The sequence below is a fragment of the Bubalus kerabau genome, chromosome 13 (assembly GCF_029407905.1).
Source record: "Bubalus kerabau isolate K-KA32 ecotype Philippines breed swamp buffalo chromosome 13, PCC_UOA_SB_1v2, whole genome shotgun sequence".
NCBI lineage: Eukaryota > Metazoa > Chordata > Mammalia > Artiodactyla > Bovidae > Bubalus > Bubalus kerabau.
Window position 1 is genome coordinate 25,945,516 of NC_073636.1, and position 10,120 is coordinate 25,955,635.

General features: G+C 39.7%; 1 long non-coding RNA gene across 1 annotated transcript; it reads left to right on the forward strand.

Moving 5' to 3' along the window:
* The first annotated feature begins 1,634 nt into the window (after positions 1-1,634).
* Positions 1,635-6,338, forward strand: LOC129625439 (uncharacterized). Its single transcript, XR_008701443.1, has 3 exons — positions 1,635-1,851; positions 3,633-3,747; positions 5,670-6,338. It is a non-coding gene; the product is annotated as an uncharacterized LOC129625439 (long non-coding RNA).
* The last annotated feature ends 3,782 nt before the right edge of the window (positions 6,339-10,120 follow it).

A 10,120-nucleotide genomic window follows, 5' to 3' on the forward strand; every position in this document is an offset into this window, starting at 1 on the left:
TAGAACTCATAAGCCTTTTATGAGCCAACTCATTAGAAAAGACCCTGATGCTGGGAAAGATTGAAGGCAGGAGGAGAAGGTGACGACAGAGGACAGGATGGTTGGATGGCATCATTGACTCAAAGGACAGGAATTAGAGCAGGCTCCAGGAGATGATGAAGGACAAGGAAACCTGGCGTGCTGCAATCCATGGGGTCACAAAGAGTTGGACACAACTGAGCGACTGAACAACAGCAAAATGCCTTTTATAAAACTGATTATATGATTTCACAAAATTTTAATATTTGCATCATGCTCATCTGGTTTTTTAATATTACAGAAAACTATTTTGATGACAAACTATTTTTCCTTTTTAAAATGACCTTTCCTGGGTGTATCAAGATTGCCTGACATGAAGACTAAGGGACATAAAATCTTAGTTGAATCACCTTCATAAATATCTGTTTAATTTATCTCCTTGTCTATGCCAATGGAATGAAATGGCTGAATAAGAAAAACTAGGTTTCTTTCTGTTCATTCTGAAAAGTCAAGAAATGAAAAAATTAGAGAAGGTTGAAAATATAAAGAAAGACTGATATTGTAAAAAACAAAAACATTCCTGGAAAACCACACAATGATCAAAAGCTATTAGTGTTTTAATGTTCTATTTCTAGAGTTTCTTGAATGGACAGCTCAGTATATGTCACTCATTTTCCTTTAACTAAATTCTTGTTGTGTTAGTCACTCAGAGAACCCATGGACTGTAGCTCACCAGGCTCCTCGGTCCATGGAATTCTCTAGGCACTAGAGTGGGTTGTGGTTCCCTTCTCCAGAGGATTGCCCCAACCCAGGGATCAAATTTGGGTCTCTCACATTGCAGACAAATTCTTTATCGTCTGAGTCACCAGGGAAAATACTTGTTAAGCTTTCAATTATTTGGGTCAATTGTAGGCATGTCCATGAATTAATGACTTCAACATTTAAAATGATCATTTACTCTTTGTCAGGCATTGTGATGGAGGCTATGAACACACACAGATGAATAAGCAATGTCCTGTAGGGAATTTATATTCTGGTAGAATAGATTAAAACTTTTCTAGAAATAATCATGCTTTGAGGTAGAACACGAGGTACCAAAGGACATACAGGAAAACCCCAAGGTCTAGGGAATCAATTAGAAGTGAAATGAGATTAAAAGGGGTAAAACTGGGACATGCAGAATTGGAAGAAAGGGCATTTTAGAATTAGTACAATCACAAAAATAGCAAAGTAGGGTGCATCCTCAGGGCCCAGTGAGCAGTTCAGATTGACTGGACCATAGTTGGCAGGAAGAAGGTTCATGAGAGAGAAAGCTGAGAAGACAGGTAAGGACTGAAAAGTCCAGAACCTTTAACGAAATTAATCTAAAGAGCAGAGAGTCTATATAGTAGATAAATGGTGGGGGCTGGGGCGGGGCAAGTTCACTAAAAGTTCTGAGGCATGGAACTGAGTGATATCACAGGAGCTAATCAAGTAGCACCAAGGTTGGCAGAGGAAATACTGGATGGAGCCCACATACAGAGAAGAGAATAGAGTCAGAAATCTGAGCAAGGACTGCGGCAGTAAGCCTAGGTATAGGGAGGTAAGAGCCTGATCAGGATAGTCATAGTGGAAACAGAAGTATTGGACAGTCTGAATCCACACGACTCAGATTCAATTGATAATTTGAGAGCTATTTTGGGAGGGGGGCTTTGGACGTGTTGACTTCCAAGTTCCCGCTAGATTTCAGGTGCACCAGCAGGCGGAAAGCTGAGCCAGGATGGCAGAACAAGATCAGAGCTGAAAACCCATTGTGTGCCTTGTTTACCATCATTTACCATTAGTGATAATCTGGTAAAGTAAGCCTCTTTCTTTAGTAATATTCTTCTAATTTGTTTCTTGGCTATTCTTGTTTGATGAGTCATCTCAAGAAATCCCATTAAGATTTTAATCAAATCGTATTAAATGGATACATTAATTTGGAAAGAATTCACTTTTAGTACATAAGAATAGAATACTGCATTTTCCTATTAATGAATATGGGTATTCTCTTCAGTTGTCTTCCTGTATTACTCTCAGTGAAGTTGTAGCTTTTTTTCATGTCATTCCTATTTCTTAATATGCTTGTGTGCATGTATGCACAGTCATATCTGACTCTTTGCGACCCCATGGACTGTAGCCCACCAGGCTCCTCCGTCCATGGGATTTTCCAGGCAAGTACACTGGAGTGGGTTGCCATTTCCTACTCCAGGGGATCTTCCCAACCCAGGGATGGAACTTGAGTCTCCTGTATTGACAGGCAGACTGTTTTCCACTGCGCCACCTGGGAAGCCCTTATTATGCTTATTCTTGGGTATTTTATACTTTATAGTGATTTATGCTTACAGATTTTCAAACCATTTATTGGTATACAGAAAAATAACCAATTTGCATATTTATTTTATAACCAACCAACTTACTGAACTTTCTCCATAGCTCTAAGAGCTTCTCTTTCCTCTTCTCCTGATATTTATATTGATTTAATTTTCTTATTTTACATGATGACTAGAACAACCAGAGCAATTCTGGATAGTAGCAACTACTAAGGGAAGAAACACTAGGTATTTCCTTAGCCCTTGCATATTCAGAAAAGTCAGTATGTTTTCCTCATAAATGAAAGCAATTTTATCTTACCTGTGCTGTCTTTTTTTTTTTTTTTGAATTCTTATTTTACTCACTTTGCTTTTTAAACCTTACTTTGCCTTTTTATTTCATCCTGTCATCTTTCAGACTTTTTCTTCCCTCTTTGTCATTCTGCTTTCATTCACTGAGATAGCATTTTCCTGCACTTTGTGGAGGAAGGCAAAGAGATTCCTGAAATTCTTCAAAACTTTGTGGAGATTATTCTCTTCCTCTAGCTTTATACCATATTTTATAGACCCTTATTTTTCTTCTGCTCCTCATTCTTCAATAAGATCTGCTCGCACTTTTTGTCAACAGACAGAAATGTGGACTGTCCTGGTCCCTCTCTGTATATTTGTGGGAAGCTGAAATTCCCTTCTCAAATCTACCATTTGAGAGCAGGTTAAAATTCTACTTGTCCACTTTCCAGTTTTTAGGGTCTTTTCAGTGGTTGTGATTCTACTTGTGCCGTCTCACCCCTTGCACTTCAAAATGATGGAGTCACTGAAAAATTAATATCCTTACTAGGTACCTGGAATGGTTGATTTTTGTGTCAACTTGACTGGGCCAAAGGGTGCCCAGATATTTGATCAAACATAATTCTGGGTGTGTCTGTGAGGGTTTCTGGATAGGATTAATATGTAAATGAGTAGACTGAGTAACAGAAGGGGAGGACAAGATGCTTGGATGGCATCACTGACTCAATGGACGTGAGTTTGAGCAAGTTCTGGGAGATGGTGAAGGACAGGGAAGCCCAGCATGCTGCAGTCTATGGGGTGGCAAAGAACTGGACCTGACTTAGCGACTGAACAACAGCAGACTGAATAAAGCGGATTACCTGCCGCAATGTGGATGGGCCTTATCCAACCAGTTGAAGGCATAAAAGAGCAAAAAGGCTGAGGGAGAAGGAACTCCTTTTGCCTGACTGCCTTCCAGCTGGGGCATTGCTTTTTTTCTCTGCCTCTGAACTCAAGGTGAAATACTGGCTCTTCAAACCTGCCAGCTTTAGACTTGAACAACGTGATCAGTTCTCCTGAGTCTTCAGCTTGCCCACTGCAGCTCCTGGGGCTTCTCACTCTTCAAAATTGGGTGAGTCAATTCCTTATGAAAAAATCTCTTTCCATATAAATTTCATTGGTACTGTTTCTCTGGAGAACCCTAATATGGCACTCCTACTGGCATTCTCCGATCTTGCCCCTCTGCCTTTGGAACATGACACGTGGAGTCTACACCTGCGATTTACTACCATCAGTTCTCCTGAGCCCTGCATTCTGTGCCATCACTCTCTGGAACGGTACTCACCGCTGAGTCATAAAAATAAAAATGACAGTGACAATGGCTAATATTCATGGGAACTTATGAGGACTCAAGAGCTATGCTAAGGGCTCTATACACCTGTGTGCTTTGTGCTCAGTCGTGTCCGACTCTTTGTGACCCCATGACCTGTAGCCCTCCAGGCTTCTCTGTCCATGGGATTTTCCAAGCAAGAATACCAGAGTGGGTTGCCATTTTCTATTCCAGGGGATCTTCCCGACCCAGAGATTGAACCTAGGTCTTTTGCATCTCCTGAATTGGCAGGTGTAGTCTTTTACCACTGCACCACCTGGGAAGCCCTCTTTATATACCTACTTCTCAGCGAATGCAAAAATATAGAAAGACAGCGGGTAGGGAGGAATGGAGAGTGTCATAAGGAGCAAGAAGAATGAATCAGTGCTCTGGTATTGAGATAGATCAGGAACTGTAGACTAAGTACCATCTACCCAACATTCCAGTTGCTACAGATACAGGGTGTCTGAATGCAAGAATCACTGGGATTGTAAAAAGCATATTCCTACCTCTTTTCAGGCAGTTGAGATACACTATGAATCTCTGTCTGAGAGATTAGAGTCAGCAGAGCTAGACTATGAACTCTGTAAGGGTGACTGCAATTGTATTTACTGAAAAATACATTCCCAGAACCTTGCACCATGCCTGGCACAAGACAAGTGTTTATTATATTTTCCAATAACATTTGTCAAATCTACTTTTCTGTTGGTCAAGATTTACCCCAGATTCTAATAAGTTGTATAACTATATTAATTTTCCTTTAGGATAACTTCTCTAATTCTGTAGTTTCATAGTTATTTTAATGGGCCATTGGGAGAAATTTTATATTTTTTTAAATCAGAAGTCACCTGAATGAATTTTATTTTAATTTTTTGAGACTTTTTTTTATGTGAACCATTTTTAAAATCTTCATTGAGTTTGTTACAATATTGCTTCTATTTCATGTTTTGAAAAACATTTATTTCATGTTTTCAAGGCAGAGGGGATCATAGCTCCCCAACCCTCTGCTTTGGAAGGCCAAGTCTTAATCACTGGACCACCGCCTTGACGAATTATATGATATTGTATCAAAGCTAAGAAATGGCTTTACTACAGGTCAATAAGACCACATACTTCATAAATGGAATCAGATGGTTAATGTATAGGAGTCAGAAATATGAAGGAGGAACGTGATTTTGTGACTAATACGTCCATTGCTCAGAGTCCATTTCTTATCTGTACAACGAACAAAATTACATCCACCCCCTTGGTTCAGGGTGTGTGTGTGTGTATGTGTTGGGGGAGGAGGGGCTATAATCTGTGTAAAACTGTTTTGCAGACTTACATCCTGTATATATTTTAGATATTTTGGCTGCTATCACTAGAATCATTTTCTGTCTCATATGCTAATCTATGTACAACAACTTTCTGTGACCAAGATTGCAATCACGAATTTTGTCCAGCGTCCCCAGACACCACAGTACAGTCTTATAGTCAATTTCTCCACCAGATTCAAGGGTCCTGCTCTCTTTGGCAGGGAGAGAGTTACTGTCAGGAAAATCTTACTGCTGGATTGAGGACAAGCCATTAAAAAGTTGCATGAGTCTTTGTCAGCTTCGAGTTGTCCCGCAGGTGTTTTGCTCTGTTGACACAGCTCATGTTTGCCTTGCTTTATTTATTGCTCTTTCTTTTGGAGGAAATCATAGAGAAAACAGGACTCATCCCACGGACGGAAACAGTTTCTCTATTTAGCTGCTGAGCTCCTTGGGAAAGAGGGAAGAAATCAATGAGATGCACGAATGAATAAAAAGTATTCAGCATCAAAACACACTAAAGAGAGCAATGAAGATGCAGACTAGAACTTGTGCCTGAGGAACTCTGGAGTGCCTGGAAATGGAGAGGAAACGTGAAAGCCAATTTGCTTAATTTTAATTGAGAAAGCGTTGCTTAACCTCCAGTCATGTTCAAGGCTCTGAGGAAGATACAGAGAGAAGTAAAACAGTTCCTGACCTCCTGTTGTTTACAGCTGAACAGAGACAATGGAGTGAGCAAATCACAAGAAAGTGGCTGCCAGGACCTTCCTGGCAGGTCCAGTGGTTAGGACTCTGTGCTTCCAATGCAGGGGCACAGATTCGATCTCTGGTCGGGGAACTAAGATCCCACATGCTGCTCGGCCAAAAATAATAAAAAATAAACTTATGTGTCCTTGGCCTCATAACCCCAAAATTCTGTTTTAAAAAAAAAAGTGGCTGTCACCAGCATGCCACCCCCATTCTAGATCTTTACAATTATTAATTATATGAACATAATTTCTCAAACTATGTATTTTCTTGAAAACACATGTTAAAATCTCATTCTCAAATAAAGCACTTAATGAGTTCAGTGAATAAACTTTCAGAGAATAAGACTGAGTTGTCTGGGAAGAAATAAAGGTTTTAGGAAACCCAAGTAAGCTTCGGTACAAACATCTGTCCCTGGGCTTACTGACGGCCCTTGGAAAGGCTGAGCATATAGGAAAGAGTCTTCTTTCTAATATGAAAGGCATATTTGTGTCCCGTGGAATGAGAGGTATGTGTGGTATGAGAGCAGCACCAAGGTCACGGCAGGGCTCCCAGCTCCAATGCATGTTTACTGACTTAGGTTCCTCTACATGGATCCTGGTTTGTTGGTTACTCACACTCACGACTTCTACTACATTTGTCCTGTGGCACTTAATTATTCTTGTAATTTTTAATTGTTCTTCCCTTTCTTCATCATTCTCTATCTTTGTTATAGTGGAGTTTCATTTCTTGAAGTCCAATCTATCTCATCTCCGTTTCAGTAACACGTTTTACAGACATGGTTCAGGAGTTTTCTGTTTTTTTTTTTTTTTTTTTTTTTTACTTCTTAAACATTTTAACTCTTTGAAGAAGTAAAGACTTGAAATTTTTATACAATTTGTAAAAACAGATGCATTTTCAGTCTGAATAGATGTCATATATTTGGTGACTTGACAGAGTAGAAATTTAAAGCCTCCTTAAAAAAATTAAATATTCAGAAACACCAGCTTTATAAGCAATCACTCATCATCTATCTGCTAATTACCTGACAAGGTTAATATTTGTCTAATTTTTAAAGCAAGATGCATGTGAAGTACAGAAATCTGAAGCACACATTTTGATAAATTTTGACAAACATATAAGCCCATGAAACTACCACCCCAATCAAGACAACGAACATTTCCATCAGTCCAGAAAGTTCTCTCATCTCTTCCAGTTAAGCCTCAACACCCAGGGGCAATTACTGTTCTGACTCCAATCACCATGGATCCATTTTGCCTGTTCTTTAACTTCCTGTTTACATTTTTTGTGACTTTCTTTTTTTTTTTTGTGGTTCTTACATTTTTGTGACTGTCTTCTTTCACTCCACATCCTGCTTTAGAGATTGGTTGGGATGGTTGAGTACGAATATACTGCATTCTATGAATATGCCACAATCTGTCCTTTCAACTGTTGACGGATCTTTGGGTTATTTCCAGTTTTCGACTGTTCTTAATTAACATTTACAACTAACCCAAGTTCACTTTCAAGTAGTTCCCTCACAGACACCCACTGATCAATTCTTGGCTGCATATGTGCTAGGGACCTTCTGCGGGCATCTGGATTTCTCTTTTTCTGCAAAATTTTCTTCTCTATTCCTCTGTCCTGAATATTCTAGTTCCCATGGGGTCTCTGGACCCTTAGTGCCATCTTCTCAGTTCAGGAAGTCAGCTGGGTTTTGCCTGGTTTTCTCTCTGTGTTGTGCTGAAGTAGAAAAGCTCTCAAACTCTCAAGCTCATACACCTTGGTCAGCAGCCATGGCACACCCCTCATTTACTTTTTGCTTCTGAGCAATCCCTGTCCTTTGCCTGTTGCTCAATGTCTTCAGTCATTGCTTCCTCTGTTTTGTCTGGGCTGCTTTACTGATTTACTTATCAATTTTCTGGTTGTTGTTTGGTTGTTTCAGCTGGGAGTGTAAAACTGGGCTGGAAGCAGAAGTTTGTGTTTTATCATTTTTGATGCTATTTCAAATGGATTCTTACACATTAGTCTTCCATTTGCTTGTTTCTAATACCTGGACATGCAACTGATTTTTTCTGTCTTGATTTCCAAACAAGTACGGTTTTAACAAGATCATTGGATCATTGGATTAAGGGAACAAGAAATCACAGATGAATGGACAAATTACTAACAAAGCTACATGGAGGAGGTGGGACTTGAAAGACACATAGAATATACTGTAGATAAAAGCTTCAGCATGAACAAAGCACAGAAGAAGGCATAAGCAAGGATTCCAAGTTGTGCAATTTGAATGAAAGCTGGATTATGAGTAGAGGATTTGAAAAAACAAGTCTCTACATATATGATGGGCTTTCCAGGTGGTGCTAGTGGTAAAGAACTTGCCTGCCAATGCAGGAAATGCAGGAGACAAAGGTTTGATCCCTGGGTCTGGAAGATCCCTTGGAGGAGGAAATGGTAGCCCACTCCAGTATTCTTGCCTGAAAAATCCCACTGACAGAGGAGCTTGGTGGGTTATAGTCCACAAGGTCGAAAAGAGTCAGACATGAGTGAGGGACTGAACACACAACAACAACATATATGATGCGTGTGTGTATGCTCAGTTGCTTCTCTCCTTAGCTCTAAGAGCTTCTGTTTCCTCTTCTTCCTGATATTTGTATTGATTTCATTTTCTTATTTCACATGACAAGAATAACCAGAGCAATTCTGGATAGTAGCAATCACTAAGGGAAGAAACACTAGATATTTCCTTGCCTGCATGCTAAATCACTTCAGTCGTGTCTGACTCTCTTTGACCCTACAGACTGTAGACTCCCAGGCTCCTCTGTCCATGGGATTCCCCAGGCAAGAATACTGGAATGGGTTGCCATGCCCTCCTCCAGGGGATCTTCCTGATCCAGGATTGAACCCATATTTCCTGTGTCTCCTGGATTGCAGGAGAATTGTTTATGCTGAGCCACTGGGAAAGCCCTACATATATGATATATAAACATAAAACTTCTGTGCGAGAGCCTTCATGGATCCTCCCAACCAGGTGAAGTCATTTGAAATAAGCTTAATTTCTCCTGCATCAAGTGCTAACAATTCTAATCAACTTTTTGTTTGCCTTTTCATGCAATGTTTGTCTTCCCTACTAGGCTGAAAATTCAGCAAGAACAGGAATCATGCTTGTTTTTCTCACTGTTGTATTTCCAGCATTTAACAATGAATATTCACTGAATGAATAAATGCAACCAGGATAAGAAGTCTGAATTTGACTTCATATCCAATCAGAGTCTTTAAAAGTATGTGGTTTAGAAGAATGATTTAGGGAGATTTTTCTGGCAGCATGTAGTGAACGAATTAGAAAGAGGCAAGGATGAAGAGAAGCTACTGGAATAGTTTAAACAGGAGTCAAGGTAAGCCTGAACCACAGTGATGTCACAGAATTTGGAAGGAAATACACACAAAGGATTTTGTAGAGGACAAACCAACAAAACATGAAAAGCAAGGAGGAGAAGGAAAAGGGGAGTCATTTATATACCTGATATTTTGAGAGTGGGGAATTAGGCACCATTTATAGAAATGGCAATCTAATAGGAAGAGCTGGTTTGAGGGGGTAGCTGTCAATCTTGAGTGTTAATTATCTATGAGCTGTTTAAGTGGATCTATTGATCATGCAATTGGAAACACTGTGGATCCCAGAAGAGAGCTGTGGATTAGGGACATAGACATAAGAATCATCTTCTAAAGGGGAAACTTAGCCCTAGGGAACAATGAAATTCTAAAAAAGAGAGAGGAGAAGGAGGAAGAGGAGAAGCCCAAAGAGATAATTTCTGGAGTATTAACTTTCACAGGCAGGAGAAAGTCAACAAAAGATATGGATATATAAAGTTTTCTAAACTTTAGAAACTAATGTAACATACTGTGTTACATTATGAAAGGAGTGAGTTTGAGGCCACCTAACTGAACATGTGGGGAGCTTGAGTAATGTAAAGACAGAAGGGGCCATTGGCTTTGATCATTAGATCATGAATAAACTTCAAGATAACAATACATGTATTCTAATGAACAATCCATCAAGGCAAGAATGGGGGCATTATTACCCCCACTGTGTAGATGAAGCAGCAGAATCTCAGAGG